Source organism: Neophocaena asiaeorientalis, unplaced genomic scaffold, assembly GCF_003031525.2.
Source record: "Neophocaena asiaeorientalis asiaeorientalis breed wild unplaced genomic scaffold, Neophocaena_asiaeorientalis_V1.1 scaffold484, whole genome shotgun sequence".
Classification (NCBI taxonomy): Eukaryota; Metazoa; Chordata; class Mammalia; order Artiodactyla; family Phocoenidae; genus Neophocaena; species Neophocaena asiaeorientalis.
The window spans coordinates 479,619-501,626 of NW_020171830.1; the positions used below are offsets into that span (position 1 = coordinate 479,619).

The window sequence follows — 22,008 nt, forward strand, 5'->3', positions numbered from 1 at the left end:
AAGTTAGAATGTCACGTACAGAAAGGGGTGCGATATGACAGAGAAGGAATCTGATATGTACTGACTGCCTATCACATACCAGGTACCAGGTTGGGCGAGTTCTCATAGCTTATTGTGTTTGGCCCACACAATGCTGAGAGATGAGTGTAACGAGCAAAATTGTATGGGTGAGAAAACGGAGGCTTAGAAAGATTAAGAGACTGGTCCAAAGGCATACAAGGAACTGGTTGGATAGCTGGTGTGTTAGTTTCCTAGGGCTCTTATGCCAAATTACCATGAACTTGGTGACTTAAACAACGGAAATGTATTCTCTCATGGTTCTGCAGGGCAGAAGTCTGAAATCAAGGTGTCAGCAGGTCTGTACTCCTATCTTTCCTCTATGTGTCTCCTATAAGGTTGCTAGTTACTGAATTTAGAACCCACTGGGATAATCCAGGATGATCTCATCTCAAGATCTTTAATCATGTCTGCAAAGACCCTTTTTCCAAATTAGGTCAGATTCAGTTTCCTTGGGTTAGAATGAGGATATATCTTTCTTTTGGGGGGGGCACGACCACTCAACCCACTATATCTGGGTTTTAAATTCAAGCCTTGCTCACTTAATACCCCATTTTCTCATCACACTGCCATGTTATTTCCTGTCTTTTCCTTTATCTGTTTTGCCAAGGATGGCTTTGGCCAAGATAAAGATGCCAAGGTAGCCACAGCCACAGTATAGCAAGAACACAGCCTTTCAACTGCCCAGAATTAACCAGAAAGTTAGCGACAGTGTTGAAATGTAAGCTCCCCTCAATCCTGCCACTGTTCTAGGAACCAAGAAGGAGCGCTGCCCCCTCAAGGAGAGATACCTTGCCATTGCCTCTAAACATCAAAACAACTGACTCTTTTATAAAGTTCAGCCCTCCTTTTGCAGGAGTAAAAGAGCTATCAGTTGTCAACTTAACCTATAGCCACCCCCTAATAAGTTTAAGATAAAAGGCCAATACATTCAAATAAGATTCAGACCTAATGTAATAGTATTTGTTACCAAGCCCCATCTAATTATATCAGTCAATCTTTTATTACCAGACCCACAAGTGCAGAGAACTCATAACCTCTCTTTATAATGATCTCCTCACTAGCTGACTCCTGGAACTCTGCAATAAATTAATCATCTGCTCGCAATCATGAGTAAACATCAACTCAATTAAGAATTGATAAATAAACAGTTTGCTCCAAGGCTTGTCCTGATACGGAGGGAGGACCACTGGGCGCCTGCCAGGACAGTGCTGGGCTGGGAGTGCTGAGATGTGCAAGGCTCACTAAAGCGGCTTTTCTTCTGCGGTGTTTACAGGAGATGTTCTGGCTGTCGTTTTCTGCTCCCACCCTGTCTATGGAGGTGGAGAATGACTTATTATAACACTTGTCTTCTCTGGGTCTAAATGTGGAAGAATTGCTCATCTTACCTTTACCCTGTGCTACACAGCATCATATAGCCGAAAGAAACCTAGTAGGAAGGCATAAAATGCAAGAAAAGTGAACTCTGCCTTATCAAACAGTAAAGGAGAAGAAACCCTTGAACATATTAAGAGGCATGACTTTGTATTCAATGGTTACATAATTGTTAGGGGTTAAATTGTATCCCCTCCGAAAGGTATGAAGTCCTAAACCCCTGTCCTTCAGAATGGGAGCTTATTTGGAAACAGGGTGGTTACAGATGTAATTAGTTAAGATGAGGTTATGATAGGGACTTCCCTGGTGGCGCAGTGGTTAAGAATCCGCCTGCCAATTCAGGGGACACAGGTTTGAGCCCTGGTCTGGCAAGATCCCACATGCCGCGGAGCAACTAAGCCCATGCGCCACAACAACTGAGCCTGCGCTCTAGAGCCCACGAGCCACAACTACTGAAGCCCTTGTGCCTAGAGCCCGTGCTCTGCAACAAGAGAAGCCACCACAATAAGAAGCCCGTGCACTGCAGGGAAGAGTAGACCCCACTCAACGCAATTAGACAAAGTCCGCACACAGCAACAAAGACCCAACACAGCCATAAATAAATAAATAAATTTACTAAAAAGAAAAAAAGATGAGGTTATGATGGAGTAGGGTGAACCCTTAACCCAATACAACTGGTATCGTTATAAAAAGACGATGTGAGAACACAAAGAGGAAGCCATGTGAAGAGACCCACAGGAAGGAGAGCTAGGCATGATGCATCTATAAGTGAAGTGAAAACAAGACTTCCCAGCTACCACCAGAAGTTAGGAAGAGGCAAAGGATTCTACCCAGAGTCTTAGAGGGACCATGGCCCTGCTGACACTTTGATTTCACACTTCTAGCTTCCAGAATTGCGACAGAATACTTTCCTGTTGTTTTAAGCCACCCACTTTGTGGTACTTTGCTATGGCAGCCCTAAAAAGCCGGTACAAAGATTGATTACAATAAAAAGAATCAAGGTAACATTTCTGTTTTTTCTTTTTTCTTTTGCCCTACCCAGGTACGTGGGGAGTTTCTTGCCTTTTGGGAGGTCTGAGGTCTTCTACCAGCATTCAGTGGGTGTTCTGCAGGAGTTGTACCACGTGTAGATGTATTTCTGGTGTATCTGTGGGGAGGAAGGTGATCTCCACGTCTTACTCTTCCGCCATCTTCCTCAACTCCCTCCAAGGTAACATTTCTGAGCATTGCTAGACAGTAGGTTCTACACTGAGCATGTTCTAGGCATAAGCACATGGAATTTTCACAACTATCTTATGAAGTTAGGACTCTTATTCCTACTTTATAGATGAGGAAACAGGGCTGATCGAGGCTAACAGTCCCAAAGTTACAGAGCTGGGGAGTGGCAAGCCTCTCTGGTACTGGGGGCACACACTTCATTCCTCCAAACACCACACTATAAGCCTGATGAGGGCAGGGAGGTGGCAGTGTTATTCACCACGGTATCCCCCAACTGTGCTGCCCAGAGCACAAGGGCTCCTCTGCCACAAGAGTAGAGGATGAAGAAAAGCCAATGACTGTAGGGGTCACCCAGCAATCCACTTGCACTTCATCCCACACTACCCTGTGTTCATGTTTCAGATTTTCAGTTCGCACACGAGATGTTTAAACTAAGTTTCCTGATGCTAGAAAAAAAAAGTTTTAAAACCATTGCTATACAGAGTAAAATTCATCTCCATAGAAGAATTCCAGATAATATATACAGAAGGGATGACATAATTTGAAAATTACCATTCTGCAACCTGTAATGAAATAATGGACCTATGTCACCATCAGGGAAAGATGCTCAAACTTAGGTGAAAGGTTGATTGGGAACTTTAAAATGAAAGAAGCTGGCTGAAACTATCTGAACCTACTCATCAGATATAAATTATGTGTCTGATGACGTGACACAATAGGAAATGTACAGCATCACGTGCAAAAACATACACTTGAATCTAAGCAATCCCTTGGGGTACACTAGGTTAAAGGAGGTACACAGGATAGAAGATCAGGTTAAATGACACGGCAAGGAAGCAACCAGACAGAAGCCAAGTGGTTTGTTCCCAAGGACACATGATTCCATTCCTCAAAAATCCTAATGCACAAAGACAGAGAGAGAGAGAGAGAGAGAGAGAGAGAGAGAGAGGGAGGGGAGGGAGGAAGGAAGGAGAAACAATAGAACCTAATAGAGATCAAAGAGACAGAGCAACCAAATACAGTGTGTAAACCTTGTTTGGATTCTGATTCAAGCAAACTCAATGCAAAAAAGTTATTTTTGAGACAACTGGGAGAATCAGAATATGGACTGGGTATTAGAAAATACAATGGAATCACTGTTAATTTTTTTTTAGTTGAGATAATGACATGGTGATTTCGTTTAAGGGGAAAATGGTCCTTATCCATTAGAGAAGCTTAGTGAAGTACACAGGACACAACAACATGATATTTGGGCTGAGACTAGAAGAAAGAAGAAAAAATCATGGCCTCTGCCCTGAAACCCAAGTGAGCAGCTGCTTTTGTTGAAAATCGGCCACCCAAATCCCCCAAAGTGACTATCTAGGGAGTGAACCACACTCCCTTTGCTCAGGGTGTGTCATTTTGAGAACTGTTTAGAGCTGCCTAAAACTTCTGTGTCAGCAAAGTGACATGTCAGGGAGGAAAACATTCCTACTGAGACCCCTGGAGTGTTGACCTGGTTGGTGGAGCTCACCCCTCCTCTCCTGTAACACCTGTTTGTTCGGTTCAGGACCAAGACCACCATAAGTGTTATTACAAAATCAACCAGGGAAACATACCCCTCTATGTGTCTGTGTTTATGACATGTGGGGGTCTTGGCAGAGTCCTTCTTGCCAAGTGTAAGTACTATTAGGGCGGCATTGCCACTACACATACTTCTTGATGTGCGGTCAGATGAAATAACTTATGGAAAATGCTTAAAACAGCTTGCTCGCAAAAAATGTTAGCCACCATCATTACCATTACTAATATGTTGTTGGTGTTGTACATGTTTGTCATTGAACATTTTCTGTGGGTTTCCTTTCTGCTGACTTTATTTGTCCAATTAGGAGAGTTAGGAAAGTAAGCTCAAGGATAAGGATATCCTTATGTATTTCTCTCTACCTTCCTCCTTGCCCTCCTCCATGCCTACCTGGGGCAGTGTTATATACATAACAGGTCTGCAATAAATACCTGTTTAAAAGGCACCTGGGTGGGGAGACTAGTGGTACTTATCCCTTCAATGTAGGGTATGGGAACAAAAATGGGCATGAGAAGCAACAGACACAGTTAAATTCCTGGTGCTGTCACTTAGTGAGCTTGGTCATCTTGCTGAACATCTTGGAGCCTCAGTTTCCTATAGTAAGTAAAATGGGGACCAACATGCCGGCCTCAAAAGGCTGTGAGGACACAGATGGATTCCAACTTGGCTGCTGGCTCACCATGAGCCTTCTCTTCTCTAGATTGGGGATAGAGACTGCTAGCTAGGCCTCTCCAAGGATTAACTTCAAGGCCATGCATGGAGTAGATGTAGTTTTCAACTGAATGTTTATGTCTCTTACAGATTCATACGTGAAAGCCTAACCCCAGTGTGACAGTATTTGGACGTGGGGCTTTTAGGAGGTAATTAGGTCATGGGGTGGAGCCCTCAGGACTGCTGTTAGTGTTCCTGTAAGAGACCAGATGCCTTGCTTTTCTCTCTCCACCGTGTGAGGAATCCAGGAAGAGAATTCCCACCATGTTGATGGAAAAAAAATGCACAACTTAAAAGTTGTGAGCTATGTTTTATCTGGGGACCTTACTGAGGACTGCAGCCCAGGAGACAGGCTCTCGGATAGCTCTGAGGAACTGTTCCAAAGAGGTAAGGGAGGAGCCAGGAAATAAAAAATGTAGTAGAACATCAAAAGATTGCTGCTAATCACAAAAAACAGGTATCTCAAGCTAATAATTTTAGTGCCTTTCTACATATGGGAAGATGCAAGAGTCTGGGCTCACTGAAATTAGTCCTTTGATATGCATCTTAGCAATCCTGGGCCTGTATTCTCTTCTTCTCCATCCTGAATTCCCCTCAGGGCACACCATCAGGGGCAGCTGCGGGGGCTGATGGCTTGATGATGGCTACCTTCCTTGTTTACAGGAATAGCAGGCAACATTCTTTGTTTACTGAAACGGCAGCCAACATTTTTTGGTCCACAACCAGAACCAGACCACACCGGCACCCTGATACTGGACTTCCTGCTGCCAGAACTGTGAGGAAAAAATCCTGTTGTTTAAGCCATCCAGTCTAAGGTATCTTGGTATAATGGCCTGAATTTATAAATAGAGATGTACAGTAAGTATGCTTTCTTGCTCTCTTAAGTAGAAAGTTTTCAAATTTACGTTGGCGTCCCAGGCTGTCTCCCCCAGAGGCCCCGTGGCTCGGCTCTCTGGGCTCCACCCAGCCCTGCCCACTGGCAGCGGCACCAGACATTCATCACAGCCAATGGATGACTAAGGGGCTAAGGCAATGCCCCGCCCCGTGTTCCCACTTTGAAAATGACAACATTGCAGAGACAAAGTTTCAACATGCTAAGAGCACGTAAGAGAAACCTACCAGAGTCAGAGGAGAGAGGGGGGAAAAAAACCCAAAAAACAGTATTTTAAGTTTCCTTACATTTTCAAAGTATAATCAGTTCTAATCCACATCTTACCACCAATTACTGATAACCTTAGATAACTCATTCCTTCTCTAGGCCTCAGTTTCCTCATGTGTAAAACCAAGAGTATTCTTAGCCTGAGCCTTTGACACCTATGGAATTCAGGGGTCTATGAACTTTGATGGGAAAGAAATTATTTTTATATATAAAAATATATTTATGTAAGTATTGATATATAATTTGTATTATATAAAAAGACATGAAAGTTAATGGAAGTAACTTCTAAGGGAACTTTAACACTTTCTTTGATTATAAATGTAGGCACCAAAATATCATCAATAAGATATTTTCATGTCACATCACTGCAGAAATCTGAAATACTATTTACATTCACCACTGCTATGAAATTACGGTAGCTTTTAGACCTGCTTTTGGATCTCGTTATGTGTGTTAATAAGGAAGCAGATAAATTACTGTCATAAATTTGATTTTTAAATATTTTGACAATATTTCACTATACTTAGTTTGCTTCATAATCCCACATATTTGATTTTGTGCGTTTAAAAATCATTAGTGTGAGAAGGGGTCCATGGGTTTTTACTAGACTGTCAAAGGGATCCAGGCACCAAAAAGTTTAAGGACCCTGGAAGGGTCTCCAATCCTTCCAACTATGATTCCACAAGTGGTTATTTGCAATCCACACTGCTGATACCTGTTATCTGTTCTATGGCTTAAGTCTTGTTCATGCAGTTGGTTAAGCCTGCAGGTTCTAGAGCCAGATTTCCTGGGTTCTAGTTTATATCTGCCCCTAACTGGCTATGTGACTTTGAGCAACTTTCCTAGCCTCTCTGAGCCTAAGTTTCTTCCTTTATAAAGTGAGGATCATTCCATCAGCTTCTCTGGGGTTGCTGTAGAGATTAGTAATATACAAAAAAAAAAAAAAAAAAAAAAAAAAAAAAAAGGTTAGTGCAGCACTCAGTTAATGATTACTGATGTTATTATTGTTAGGTTTAAAATATATTGGTATCTGGTTATTTTGAACTATATCACGTACAGGGACAAACTTCCTCCAAACAAAATCTATTATTATTCAGACCCTATGAAATATGTCATTTGATATTTCAATCCACAAAGAAGAGATAAATCAACAGAATAATGATAAATAGTGCAGCACTCAGTTAATGATTACTGATGTTATTATTGTTAGGTTTAAAATATATTGGTATCTGGTTATTTTGAACTATATCACGTACAGGGACAAACTTCCTCCAAACAAAATCTATTATTATTCAGACCCTATGAAATATGTCATTTGATATTTCAATCCACAAAGAAGAGATAAATCAACAGAATAATGATAAATCATTGGGTTTCACCTCTATTTACTCTAAACTGTTATAGAGGAAATATACAAAAATGAGATACTTTGAAAAAGTCCACGTCATCTTCATTTTACTAGAATTCCCTTTAGAATCCTCTTTGCTCTGGGATTGTATATGTTTTTCCCTTTGCTTAATTTCCTGCCTGCAGTTTGTATAAAGAAACTGATAAGAAAGTCCTAATCTCAAACTAACTGTGTGTGAGATTTTGTGGATATGTCCTCAATGTAAATAATCCAATCTCTCCCCAACACACTGTTTCTGTCATAAGGCTATTTGTGATAATAACTAGAGCAGCCATTTAGAGACTTTTGTTCTCCATTAGAGGGGTGATATCTCGACTAGCAAGAATGGTTTTATTACTTTGCATAAACTTCTGTAGCTTAAAAGAGCAGTAGTAAAATTAGTTCAAGGCCCTTTATGACTTCTTTTGTTCTGCAAGTTGGGGAGAAAAAACATCAGTGAGGTATGAAAAGGCTGTTTGTTTACAATCAGTACCCAGATCCTCTCCTTTTTCATAAAAGGAAAGGAAACCAGCAGGAGAATTACAATACCCAGCACCTCCCTGGGTCTCTCTGCATTCTCCACACTTGTGTATTAAGCAGCTAGGCAGCTGTTGAACAAGTACTATCAACAAAGCAATCTTCCAGCCCTTTGATTCAGGCTATTCATATCTTCTGCCTTGAAATAAAATGACTTTCACAATTAAAACACCGAAATCAATGCGGTATCTATTGTCATGTCTGCAGGAGAAAAGCTTTAATTACAGCCATAGTTAGATAACACAATCATTACACCTCCTTAATCTCAAATATAAAACCAGCACCCTCTGAGTACTCTGCCACCCTTTCTTTTTTCTTTTTTTTTCCTTTCTCTCCCCCCCCCCCACACGTGAGTGGCTTTTTATCTAAGCACTTCAATTTGCATGCCTTTGCTGGAGGCAGTTCCCCATGATATGTTAATTGCAGATTGCTTTAAGTACTAAAAGATTAACATAAAACCCTTTGCAAACAAGCTAATAGTTTATGATAATTTTTGCATGGCCTTTGTCTGTCTATCACTGGATTGCCTCTAGCTGTAATTTTATAAAGAAGCTGTAAAATATCATTTAAACAAGTTCATTTACACATAATTATTACCAGAATCACATTATTCAATTTAGATACTCCAGCCTATTAACAATCCATGAACTAAAATGTAATTAAACTATTTTCCTTTTATGAACCTATTCATTACAATGTGTGGGAGAGGGATCTCTCAGTTTCACTGCAAATTTCAGCACTTTGTTGTTGAAATTGACAACTCTGGCACTCATTATGTGCTTTTAATTATATTAAAAGTATTGCAAGACAGCTCAGATAAAGAATATATTTAGAAAAGAATGCCTAGAAATGCCAAGATGGTGTCATCCCCAAATATATATTTATTTTTACTCATGCATTTTTTGGGGCCCTCTTAACAGTGAAAAATAAAATCAGTCCAGTTGTTTTGAGATTTTCATAGCTTCTCTTAGTAATCTTTGTAATTAAAGCCAAGGATAAATATCTCATCTAATTAATTGTGTTTACTCATTTTTCCAGATTTCTTTTTTTTTCAAAAACTATAGTTGTAATTATATCCAAATAAGTATATTCTCCAAGAATTTACATACAGACATACAATTACCTCATGTGAGGGATGCCATATTTAGGATTTGATTCAAAAACTGCTAAACAGCTTAATCTCTGATACAAGCTTTTACCCTGTGTGGCAGCAACTGCATTAATTGGAAACATTTCATCTATTTTGAAAGAGGCAAGTTCCCTGCTTTTATTTGGTGTTGATTACTGAGGTAACTCAAACTCTGTGGGTTAGAGTAGACCCAGAACAAACAACCTAAAACTGAGAGCTGTAAGACTGGCCACTGACCGACATCCAAGTCAACAGTAATGACACAGGGCATCCCAGTTTGGGTACCTGTAGAGCAGCTACCAAAGAGGAGCTCCACAAAATCCTGAGCCCAGCCTGGGTGACGCCCCCTCCTCCACCTACAAAGACAGACCTGGTACACGACTGTCCAAAGCTCTGCTTCCTCTCTCTACCCGCCTTAGAATGCTCAACCCCTTCTGCCTACTTTAATCTGGATGGCATTTATCTTTCATGGATTCAATCATGACTAACATTTTCCAGTAAGAACCTCTCCTGCCCTCCAGTCTACACTGACGGAAGTCCTGGAGCACTGGGCGCCTGCGCAAGCACTTGGCATTCAGCACACGTGTTTTTCCATAGGGAGCTATGTTGGCTATCTCTTGTCTCTTCAACCATCTATGTCTCTTTATACCTCTAATTACCTCTCTTGTACACCTCTCATGGCCTAACAGTGTCTTATGCTTGGCCAGTGTTTAACTGAAATACTGTATATGCTGATAGACTGTAAAGCCAACCACTCTCCCTTTCTCAAAGAGCTATTATTATGTCTTCCTAGAAGAATGGAAGATATGCCCAGGGATTCCTTGGCTGGCACTCTAATTTAACCACTCCTCCTTGGCGACAATCTCAAAGAAGAAATTCAGTTGATTACAAGGATAGCTTTGTAATTTGGCCAAGAGCTTCTTGAGAAACAAAAATCACCTTAAAACTTTCTGCACCTTGGGAAATGAACTACTGCCTACCCTGCCTTCCAAAGTCTGAAGATCTGCAGTGCAAGCAAGACCCCTACTAAAGGAAAATACCAGTTGGTACTCCCTGTCAATGGAGCCAGCTGTAAATCACATTGGTGGAGGAGGGGAAGGAGGGAGAACACTGAGAAACTACATAATTTATTCTAAGACTCTTGTGTAGGGATAGATTTAGAACTATTATCTGTATCTTTAAATAAACAGATAGACAAGCAAATTTAAAAGATCCATGGCCAGTGATTCAGTGTATTTTACTGTTAAAAACAAAACAGGCCCAAAATGGAGTCATGTATGCTAAGCCTCATGTCACCAAAGTGAGACAACTTAATCAGTTTCGACTGTCCCAGAAATGTAATCCTAAATGTTAATCAGGAACCACCTGATCAGCATTAGTTAGGTAATCTGCCCAATAGACTGCTGCCATTCCTAAAAGAGAGTAACCTTGCAATAATAAATCTTTTTGTTTTTTTCCTAGCGTAACTTCCTTGTTTCTGCTCCCTTATGACCAGAGAAGTCTCGCATTTTGCAGAGCTCCTCAGAGCTCCTTTCTATCTGCTAGCTTCAACACTGCCTGATTCTTGAACAACTGAATGAAACCAGTAAGATCTTTAAAATATACTCAGTTGCATTTTTTTAATGTACTCATATAGTATGCATTCTTTTTTTTAAATTAATTAATTTATTTTTGGCTGCCTTGGGTCTTCATTGCTGCACACGGGCTTTCTTTAGTTGTGATGAGTGGGGTCTACTCTTCGTTGCGGTGCGCGGGCCTCTCATTGCAGTGGCTTCTCTTGCTGTGGAGCACGGGCTCTAGGTGCACGGGCTTCAGTAGTTGTGGCTCGCGAGCTCAGTAGTTGTGGCGCACGGGCTTAGTTGCTCCGCGGCATGTGGGATCTTCCCGGACCAGGGTTCTAACCCCAGTGTCCCCTGCATTGGCAGGTGGATTCTTAACCACTGTGCCACCAGGAAAGCCCCGCATTTTTTTTTAATTTTGTTTTTTAACGTTACTGATACACTTACTGAGTTCACTCATTGGATAGATTAAATCCAAGGGGGCACACAGTAAGCAAAGTCACATCCCCACAGACACCCCAAATTCCTTTTTGCTATTTACTTCTCACAGAGTTTGATAGAACATAATCAGCTCTTGCTTATATGAAGAAATCCAGGCAAAGGCCTGAGGAATCCACACCCATCCTGTGACTCAGACACCAGGCAGAGGCATGTGATGGGCTTTCTATAATTCTTTTCCGTCAGCACACGTATTTCACTTATCTTGAATCTCACAGCCTTGTTTGTTTTATTCACCAGTGTACATGAAAGTCTGGCACGATGCCTAGCACATACAGACAATTCAATACATGTGTTAAAAGTTAAATTTATTGGTGGAAACTTAACGTACTAGTTGGGACTTTACTCCATGGTAGAGTCTTACCAGTACCAGGTACACCAAATACTGGTGCATTTCAAAGAAGTACAGATTTAAATGCTAGGATTAGATTGTTAAGAAAAAGTATCCAAAACTTGGAAATAAGTCTTCCCAGGGGACAGGGAAGGACAGAACATCCTTTCCATGGCATGTTGTGGCACTGTTTGACAGGTCCTCTCAAGGATTATGTAATTCCTCAGGAGATTATACTGATGTTTAGTGTTACTGCTCCCTACTTGATTACAGCCCAGACACAGTGAAATCACACGTTAAATTGTAGATTTTCATGCAGTTTAAAAAAAAAAAAAAAAAGGTCCCCCAGGGTTAGGATCTTATTGCTTTATAGGGCATTGGTTAGTTTTGTATCTAACCTAAAACTCCTCATTTAACATTCTTTTTTTTTTTTTTTTTTCTCCTTAATTTTTATAAATACCCAGCTCTACAAAGGCTGCTGGACCCAACTCTACCATATTAGTAGTACCCTCATAACTGACTTAAACATATTAATCATTTAAAATGATGATAAATGCGTTCACAGAGTATTTGTGAGTCTTTTTTTTTTTTTTTAATTTTTGAAATTTACACATGACAGTGTCCTAGGACAGGGCTCAGCAACCTCTGTAAGGCTGAGGTGGCCCTACTCGTGCACAGGCCATGTCCTCCGAACTCTGACTTACATACACATAAGGGACAGCAGAGGACAGACATGTAAGGGGACAGAATGGCTGGCAGGCAACTGATCCCCCCAAATCTTCATTGTCTGATAGGCAAAAGCATGAGGCTAAGGTCAACAGATACCCAAGAGAATTCCCCAAGAGAGGAAATGAAGGAGGATGGGGCCAGAGTAAAGAGTAGACAAGTAAACAGAGAAAAGACTTTGAAGGGATGTAGAGAGTATATGGTGGTGGGAGGGGCGTGAGGGGGACTCTGCTTTGATATTTATGCCTCATGACAAAGAAATTCCTCATCCTTCTAAGAAGCGGTTGGACTCAATAATTCTGGAGGTCTTGTATAGTTCAAATATCAGATATCTTAATCGTTTATTGATTCCACTTTAAGGGGTCTCTTTCTACTTCTACTTTCCCAGTGCCCTGGGACGTTCACAAAGGGCTTTCACACTCCCAGTTCCTCCTTCCTTCCTGGTATGTGCCTCTTTGTATTTGGGGTTCACCTGGGCCCAGGATCTGCATAGGCTCTGTCTTCTCTTTGTCCTGGCACAGGTTGTGCTCCTGTCCAGTCTCACACTGGCAGCTCCCCTGGGACTGTGTCTAACACCAATCCTCATAGAAAGAAACAAATGAACTTATTTGTAAGACAGAAGCAGAGTCACAGATGTAGAAAACAGATTTATGGTTACCAGGAGATAAGGGGGGGAGGGATAAATTGGGAAATTGGGATTGACATTTACACACTACTATATATAAAACAGAAAACTAATAAGAACCTACTGTATAGTGCAGGGAACTCTACTCAATACTCTGTAATGGCCTATTTGGGAAAGGAATCTTAAAAAAGAGTGGATATATGCATATGTTTAACTGATTCATTTTGCTGTACACCTGAAACTAACACAACATTGTAAATCAACTATACTCCAATCAAAATTTAAAAAAGAAAGGGAAAGAAACTCTCTCCCAGTGTAGGAACAAGTATTTCCCAGAGCTGAGTGGATTTCCCTGTTGTTTTTAGCACTATGCCTCGCAGCTCTTCTCACCCTCAAGTCTCAGAACCCAGGGAAAATAAAAATGGGGGCTTGAATCCACTGACTGGCCATGCCAGTGTCCACACACCCCCCAGTGGGGCTGGAATCCACCTGGATGACCAAAGAGGAGACCTCAATTGTACATTACACTTCTCAAGTTCCCTGCGTACCTGCCTGGCTCAAGAACATACCGCCTCTTGGATATCTATCAGCTGTAGGCAGCTAACTACATTCCACTCCACGCCTGGGGGAGAGTTTCAACCTCAAACAACTTTATTTAAACCATTTCTTACTTAACATGTTTTTCTCAGTGCTTCAAATCCAATCACTCCCTGCGTTGCAGGGAAGAACTGCTACAGGACAAAAAAAACAACACAACCTGTTTTTATTTTAATATCTTCCGGGTCTCTCGGCATTGCCATCATTTGGGCTGTCAGCCCTTCACTGCCCGAGGTCGCTTCCCGCTCTCTGCAGACAGTCTGCCTCCCCACTAATGGCACTGTTCGGGCAAGGGGGAAATGCAATTTTCCACTCCATTACAAGCACTGTGTAAAAGGACCTCTTTTCCTCACTGCACACAGATAAGGACCTAATGAAATTCCATTCACTAAGTATTACAATAGCCAACTCCACTCCAAATACAGGCATTCTCAGCGCCTGCCAGACACCCACTCCAGGAGCAATTGCCACTGAATGTCCCTGGATTGGATCCCGTCAGGATGAAAAACTCCAGGGTACGCAGGGAGAGACTCCGGGAGAAGGGAAGCTAACACACATGGCAGCAAATCCATGTCTTTGGCTCTTCCTTGTAATCATTACACCTGGATGGTGTTGCTTGTGGACTCTGGTAGAAACCTGAAATTCTTGTGTTTGGAAACAGCAATCGTGGGAGAGCCAAAGTACCCCCTAAGAGATCTGGACATCACATAACGTGACCTACAGAAAGAGGTAACGAAAGTGAGAAAAGAGAGGGAATGCACAGTTTGCATTCTAAAATAGGAAGTAAAAACAGACGAGGTTCCTAGTGAGGGTGTGAATCTCATGAAAGCTTACTGGAAACATGAAAACTACTTCTTCATATTCTCGCATTGTTCTGTCCTTATCCCCTTCCTACCTATATCCCTTTCCCAGTGTATTTTTCGTTGATTCATAGTAAAGCAATACAAGAGGTAATGGAAAATAAGACTCCCTCTTCTCCTCCATTCACAGTGTCAACGTCCTCGTGGTTCTCTGGGGTCCCCAGAGCTGTGCCCCGTCCTCCCTGACTACAATGCTCTCCATCTATAAGCAGCTCTGGATGTGTCCCACACCACAACTTATCACTCTCATCCCCATGCCCTCCAGCTTCTATTCTGTCACCAAATAATACATGTCACTAGAGAAGGCCTGATGAAGGTCCAGTCTAAGAACAAATCAAGAGGCCACTCCTGAAGACACAAGGCCTTGGCTTCCAAGAATTCATTGTTAACGTTAATTCAAAGGTACAGTTTCTATGTATAAGGGATGCAATTTGAGGACTTTCTGTGAAATGTCTTCAATTATGTCACAAAGGTGCTCCTAGATCTCAACTGAGCCACATAATTATGCCATGAGGAAGGCAGAAAAATATTGTCTAATAGCATATATATTAATATATTCATTTTGTACATAAACTATATTTATACACATATAAATGAATTTACATTTTAAAACATTTATTTTATATCATCATTTCCCATTCTCATTTGCTCCCTCAAAGGCAATGACTTTAATGTGTTCTGTGTGGATCTTTTTATCATATGAATTCTTGAAAAATGCACTTTTTTCACTTTATACTATGTTTCAGGATACACCCATGTTATTACATGTTACTACATGTCACTTCATTTGTTCTGACTGCTGTATAATGTTCCACTGAAAATACATAGGACAGTTTCAGGGTTCTGATATTAAAAATAATACCAAGGACTTTATTCAGATGTTTCTTGTTGTACATGGGTCACAGCGGAATCTCTGGGTCATGAAATATATTAATAGTCAATTTTAAGTAAATAATTTTCCAAAGCACAGTACCAATTTGTAATCCTGACAGCAATATATAAGGGTTCCCACAGATCCACATGCTAACAGTTAACTTTAAAAATATTTTCCAGGAACATATGTGAAAAATCTTATTGGATTTTCTTTACAATTCCCTAATCATTAATAAGCATACCTCTTCCCATGTTAATTTGTCATAAATATTTCGTCCTCTGCAAAAACTTCTCTATCTTTTGTTCACTTTTCCATTGAGTTGTTGGTAGTTTTTTTTTATTCATGTATAGGAGTTTTGGTTTTTTTTTTTCTTTTTTTATCTTTGGCTGCTTTGGGTCTTCGTTGCTGCACATGGGCCTTCCTTAGTCGCGGCGAGCAGGGGCTATTCTTTGTTGCAGTGCACAAGCTTCTCATTGTGTGGCTTCTCTTGTCATGGAGCACAGGCTTTGGGTGCACAGGCTTCAGTAGTTGGGGCACGCGGGCTCAGTAGTTGTGGCACGCGGGCTCAGTAGTTGTGGCTCACGGGCTCTAGAGTGCAGGCTCAGTAGTTGTGGTGCACAGGTTTAGTTGCTCTGCAGCATGTGGGCTCTTTGGGGACTGGGGCTTGAACCCGTGTCCTCTGCATTGGCAGATGGATTGTCAACCACTGAGCCACTAGGGAAGTCCAGGAGTTCTTGATATACTCTTAATACTGATCCATTATCAAATGTGTATACTGGGAATATCTTCTCCTAGTTTGTAACTTGTCATTCCCATTTTTTAAGATGTCTTTTGATTAACAAGTCTTCATTTTAAGAGACCAAAATTTAACAATCTTTTCTCTCATAGTCAAAACTTCTTATGTCTTTCCTTAAAAAAATCTTGCTGTACTCCTCTTCAAGATGGCGGAGGAGTAAGACATAGAGGTCACCTTCCTCCCCACAGATACATCAAAAATACATCTACATGTGGAACAACTCCTACATAACACCTACTGAACGCTGGCAGAAGACCTCAGACTTCCCCAAAGGCAAGATACTCCCCACATACCTGGGTAGGGCAAAAGAAAAAAGAAAAACTGGAGACAAAAGAATAGGGACGGGACTTGAACCTCTGGGAGGGAGCTGTGAAGAAGGAAAAGTTTCCACAAACTAGGAAGCCCCTTCACTGGCAGAGACGGGAGGTAGTGCGGGGGTGGGGGGAAGCTTCAGAGCCACGGAGGAGAGCGCAGCAACAGGGGTGCGGAGGGCAAAGCGGAGAGATTCCCGCACAGAGGATCGGTGCTGACCGGCACTCACCAGCCCAAGAGGCTTGTCTGCTCACCCGCCGGGACGGGGTGGGGCTGGGGGCTGAGGCTTGGGCTTCGGGGATCAGATCCCAGAGAGAGGACTGGGGTTGGCTGCATGAACACAGCCTGAAGGGGGCTAGTGCACCACAGCTAGCCGGGAAGGAGTCTGGGAAAAAGTCTGGAATTGCCTAAGAATCAAGAGACCATTGTTTCGGGGTGCACGAGGAGAGGGGATTCAGAGCACCACCTAAACAAGCTAGAGATGGGCTTGAGCCACGGTTATCAGCGCGGACCCCAGAGACAGGCATGAAACACTAAGGCTGCTGCTGCCGCCACCAAGAAGCCTGTGTACGAGCACAGGTCACTATCCACACCTCCTCTCCGGGCAGCCTGTGCAGCCTGCCACTGCCAGGGTCCCGGGATCCAGGGACAACTCCCCGGGGAGAATGCACGGCGCGCCTCAGGCTGGTGAAACGTCACGCTGGCCTCTGACGCCACAGGCTTGTCCCACATCCGTACCCCTCCTTCCCACCGGCCTGAGTGAGCCAGAGCCCCCAAATCAGCTGCTCCTCTAATCCCATCCTGTCTGAGTGAACAACAGACGCCCTCAGGCGACCTACACGCACAGGCGGGACCAAAAGAAGAGAGCTGTGCGAAAAAAAGAAGAGAAAGGGAAATCTCTCCCAGCAGCCTCAGGAGCAGCAAATAAATCTCCACCATCAACTTGATGTACCCTGCAACTGTGGAATACATGAATAGACAACGAATCATCCCAAATTGAGGAGGTAGATTTTGGGAGCAACGATAGACTCGGGGTTTGCTTTCTGCATCTAATTTGTTTCTGGTTTTATGTTTATCTTAGTTTAGTATTTAGAGCTTATTATCATTGGTAGATTTGTTTATTGATTTGGTTGCTCAGTTCCTCCCTTTTTTTTATTATATATATACATTTTTCCTATTTCTCTTTTGGTGACTGTGTACGTTTTTTTCTGTTTGTTTGTTTGTTTTTTAATATGTAAAAATCCTTTATTGTTGAGGTGTGGAGAGAGACATCATATTTTTTGGATGCTACAGAAAGACCAGGGCAATCTATAGTCTATTGGTCCACCACAGACCTCCCAGCTCCACATAATATCAAACGGTGAAAGCTCTCCCATAGATCTCCATCTCAATGCTAAGACCCAGCTCCACTCAACAACCAGCAAGCTACAGTGCTGGACACCCTATGCCAAACAACTAGCAAAACAGGAACACAGCCCCACCCACTAGCAGAGAGGCTGCCTAAAATCATAATAAAGTCACAGACACCCCAAAACACACCACCGGATGTGGTCCAGCCCACCAAAAAGACAAGATCCAGCCTTATCCACCAGAACACAGGCACCAGTCCCCTCCACCAGGAAGCCTACATAAGCCACTATACCAACCTTACCCACTGGGGGCAGACACCAAAAACAATGCGAACTACAAACGTGCAGCCTGTGAAAAACAGACCCCACACAGAGTAAGTTAAGAAAAATGAGAAGACAGAGAAATATACAGCAGATGAAGGAGCAAGGTAAAAACCCACCAGATCAAACAAATGAAGAGGAAATAGGCAAAAGAATTCAGACTAATGATGGTAAAGATGATTCAAAATCTTGGAAATAGAATGGAGAAAATACAAGAAACATTTAACAAGGACCTAGAAGAACTAAAGAGCAAACAAACAATGATGAACAACACAATAAATGAAATTAAAAATTCTCTACAAGGAATCAATAGCAGAAAAACTGAGGCAGAAGAACGGATAAGTAACCTGGAAGATAAAATGTGGAAATAACTACCACAGAGCAGAAAAAAGAATGAAAAGTATTGAGGACAGTTTCAGAGATATCTGAGATAACATTAAACGCACCAACATTCGAATGATAGGGGTCCAAGAGGAAGAAGAGAAAAAAAAGGGACTGAGAAAATATTTGAAGAGATTATAAACTTCCCTAATATGCGAGAGGAAATAATCAAATCCAGCAAGTGCAGAGAATCCCACACAGGATAAATCCAAGGAGAAACATGCCAAGCCACATATTAATCAAACTATCAAAAATTAAATACAAAGAAAAAATAGTAAATGCAGTAAGAGAAAAACAACAAATAACATACGAGGGAATTCCCAGAAGGTTAGCAGCTGATCTTTCAACAGAAACTCTGCAAACCAGAAGGGAGTGGCAGGACATATTTCAAGTGATGAAAGGGAAAAACCTACAGCCAAGATTACTTCACCCAGCAAGGATCTCATTCAGATTCGATGAAGAAATTAAACCTTTACAGACAAGCAAAAGCCAAGAGAATTCGGCACCACCAAACCAGCTTTACAACAAATGTGAAAGGAACTTCTCTAGGCAGTAAACACAGAGAAGGAAAAGACCTACAACAACAAACCCAAAACAATTAAGAAAATGGTAATAGGAACATCCCTATCGATAACTACCTTAAATGTAAATGGATTAAATGCTCCCACCAAAAGACACAGACTGGCTGAATGGATACAAAAACAAGATCCATATATATGCTGTCTACAAGAGACCCACTTCAGACCTAGGGACACATACAGACTGAAAGTGAGGGCATGGAAAAAGATATTCCATGCAAATGGAGATCAGAAGAAAGCTGGAGGGCTTCCCTGGTGGCACAGTGGTTACGAGTCCGCCTGCTGATGCAGGGGACACGGGTTCTTGCCCCGGTCTGGGAAGATCCCACATGCCACGGAGTGGCTGGGCCCATGGGCCATAGGCGCTGAGCCTGTGCGTCCAGAGCGTCCAGAGCCTGTGCTCTGCAACGGGAGAGGCCACAGCAGTGAGAGGCCCACGTACCACAAAAAAAAAAAAAAGCTGGAGTAGCAATTCTTATATCAGACAAAATAGACTTTAAAATAAAGACTATTATAAAAGACAAAGAAGTACACTACATAATGATCAAGGGATCAATCCAAGAAGAAGACATAAGAATTGTAAATATTTATGCACCCAACACAGGAGCACCTCAATACATAAGGCAAATGCTAGCAGCCCTAAAAAGGGAAAACGACATTAACACAATAATAGTAGGGAACTTTAACACCCCACTTTCACCAATGGACAGATCATACAAAATGAAATTGAATAAGGAAACACAAGCTTTAATATTTTTTTTCTCTTACACTTTTTTTTAACATCTTTATTGGAGTAAAATTGCTTTACAATGTTATGTTAGTTTTATGCTGTGCAACAAAGTGAATCAGCTATATGCATATGTATATCCCCATATCCCCTCCCTCTTGCAACTCCTTCCCACCCTCCTTATCCCACCCCTCTAGGTGGCCGCAAAGCACTGAGCTGACCTTCCTGTGCCATGCAGCTGCTTCCCACTAGCTATCTATTTTACATTTGGTAGAGGAAACACAAGCTTTAAATGACACATTAAACAAGATGGACTTAATTGACGTTTATAGGACATTTCATCCAAAAACAACAGAATACACTTTCTTCTCAAGTGCTCACGGAACATTCTCCTGGATAGATCATATCTTGGGTCACAAATCAAGTCGTCGTAAATTTAAGAAAATTGAAATCGTACCAAGTATCTTTTCCGACCACAACACTAAGAGACTAGATAACAATTACAGGAAAAAATCTGTAAAAAATAAAAACACATGGAGGCTAAACAACATGCTACTAAATAACCAAGAGATCACTGAAGATATCAAAGAAGAAATAAAAAAATACCTAGAAACGAATTACAATGAAAACACGATGACCCAAAACCTACGGGATGCTGCAAAAGCAGTTCTAAGAGGGAAGTTTATAGGAATACAATCCTACCTCAAGAAACAAGAAACATCTCAAATAAACAACCTAACCTAACACTTAAAGCAATTAGAGAAAGAAGAACAAAAAAACCCCAAAGTTAGCAGAAGGAAAGAAATCATGAAGATCAGATCAGAAATAAATGAAAAAGAAATGAAGGAAACAATAGCAAAAATCAATAAAACTAAAAGCTGGTTCTTTGAGAAAATAAACAAAATTGATAAACCATTAGTCAGACTCATCAAGAAAGAAAGGGAGAAGACTCAAATCAATAGAATTAGAAATGAAAAAGGAGAAGTAACAACTGACACCACAGAAATACAAAGGATCATGAGAGACTACTACAAGCAAGTATATGCCCCAAAAATGGACAACCTGGAAGAAAAGGACAAATTCTTAGAAAAGAACAACATCCAAGACTGAACCAGGAAGAAATAGAAAATATGAACAGACCAATCACAAGCACTGAAACTGAAACTGAAACTGTGATTAAAAATCACCCAAGAAACAAAAGTCCAGGACCAGAGGGCTTCACAGGCAAATTCCAGCAAACATTTAGAGAAGAACTAACACCTATCCTTCTCAAACTCTTCCAAAATAGAGCAGAGGGAGGAACACTCCCAAACTCATTCTACAAGGCCACCATCACCCTAATACCAAAACCAGACAAATATGTCACAAAGAAAGAAAACTACAGGCCAATATCACTGATGAACATAGATGCAAAAATCCTCCACAAAATACTAGCAAACAGAATCCAACAGCACATTAAAAGGATCCTACACCATGATCAAGTGGGGTTTCTCCCAGGAATGCAAGGATCCTTCAATATACGCAAATTAATCAATGTGATAAACCATATTAACAAACTGAAGGAGAAAAACCATATGATCATCTCAATAGATGCAGAAAAAGCTTTTGACAAAATTCAACACCCATTTAGGATAAAAACCCTCCAGAAAGTAGGCAGAGAGGGAACTTACCTCTACATAATAAAGGCCATATATGACAAACCTACAGCCAACATTGTTCTCAATGGTGAAAAACTGAAACCATTTCCTCCAAGATCAGGATCAAGACAAGGTTGCCGACTCTCACCACTATTATTCATCATAGTTTTGGAAGTTTTAGCCACAGCAATCAGAGAAGAAAAAGAAATAAAGGGAATCCAAATCAGAAAAGAAGGAGTAAAACTGTCACTGTTCGCAGATGACATGATACTATACAAAGAGAATCCGAAAGATGGTACCAGAAAACTACTAGAGCTAATCAATGAAATTGGTAAAGTAGCAGGATTCAAAATTAATGCACAGAAATCTCTTAAACCCTCAGAATGGAAGAAAATATTTGCAAATGAAGCAACTGACAAAAGATTAATCTCCAAAATATACTGCTCATGCAGCTCAATACCAAAAGACAAACACCCCAATCCAAAAATGGGCAGAAGACCTAAACAGACATTTCTCCAAAGAAGATATACAGATTGCCAACAAACGCATGAAAAGATGCTCAACATCACAAATCATTAGAGAAATGCAGATCAAAACTACAATGTGGTATCACCTCACATTGGTCAGAATGGCCATCATCAAAAAATCTAGAAACAATAAATGCTGAAGAGGGTGTGAAGAAAGGGAACCCTCTTGCACTGTTG

General features: G+C 41.3%; 1 protein-coding gene across 2 annotated transcripts in view; it reads right to left on the bottom strand.

Moving 5' to 3' along the window:
* LRMDA (leucine rich melanocyte differentiation associated) overlaps nt 1-22,008 on the bottom strand; it is a 1,082,484-nt gene that overhangs the window by 304,140 nt on the left and 756,336 nt on the right. The window lies entirely within an intron of this gene.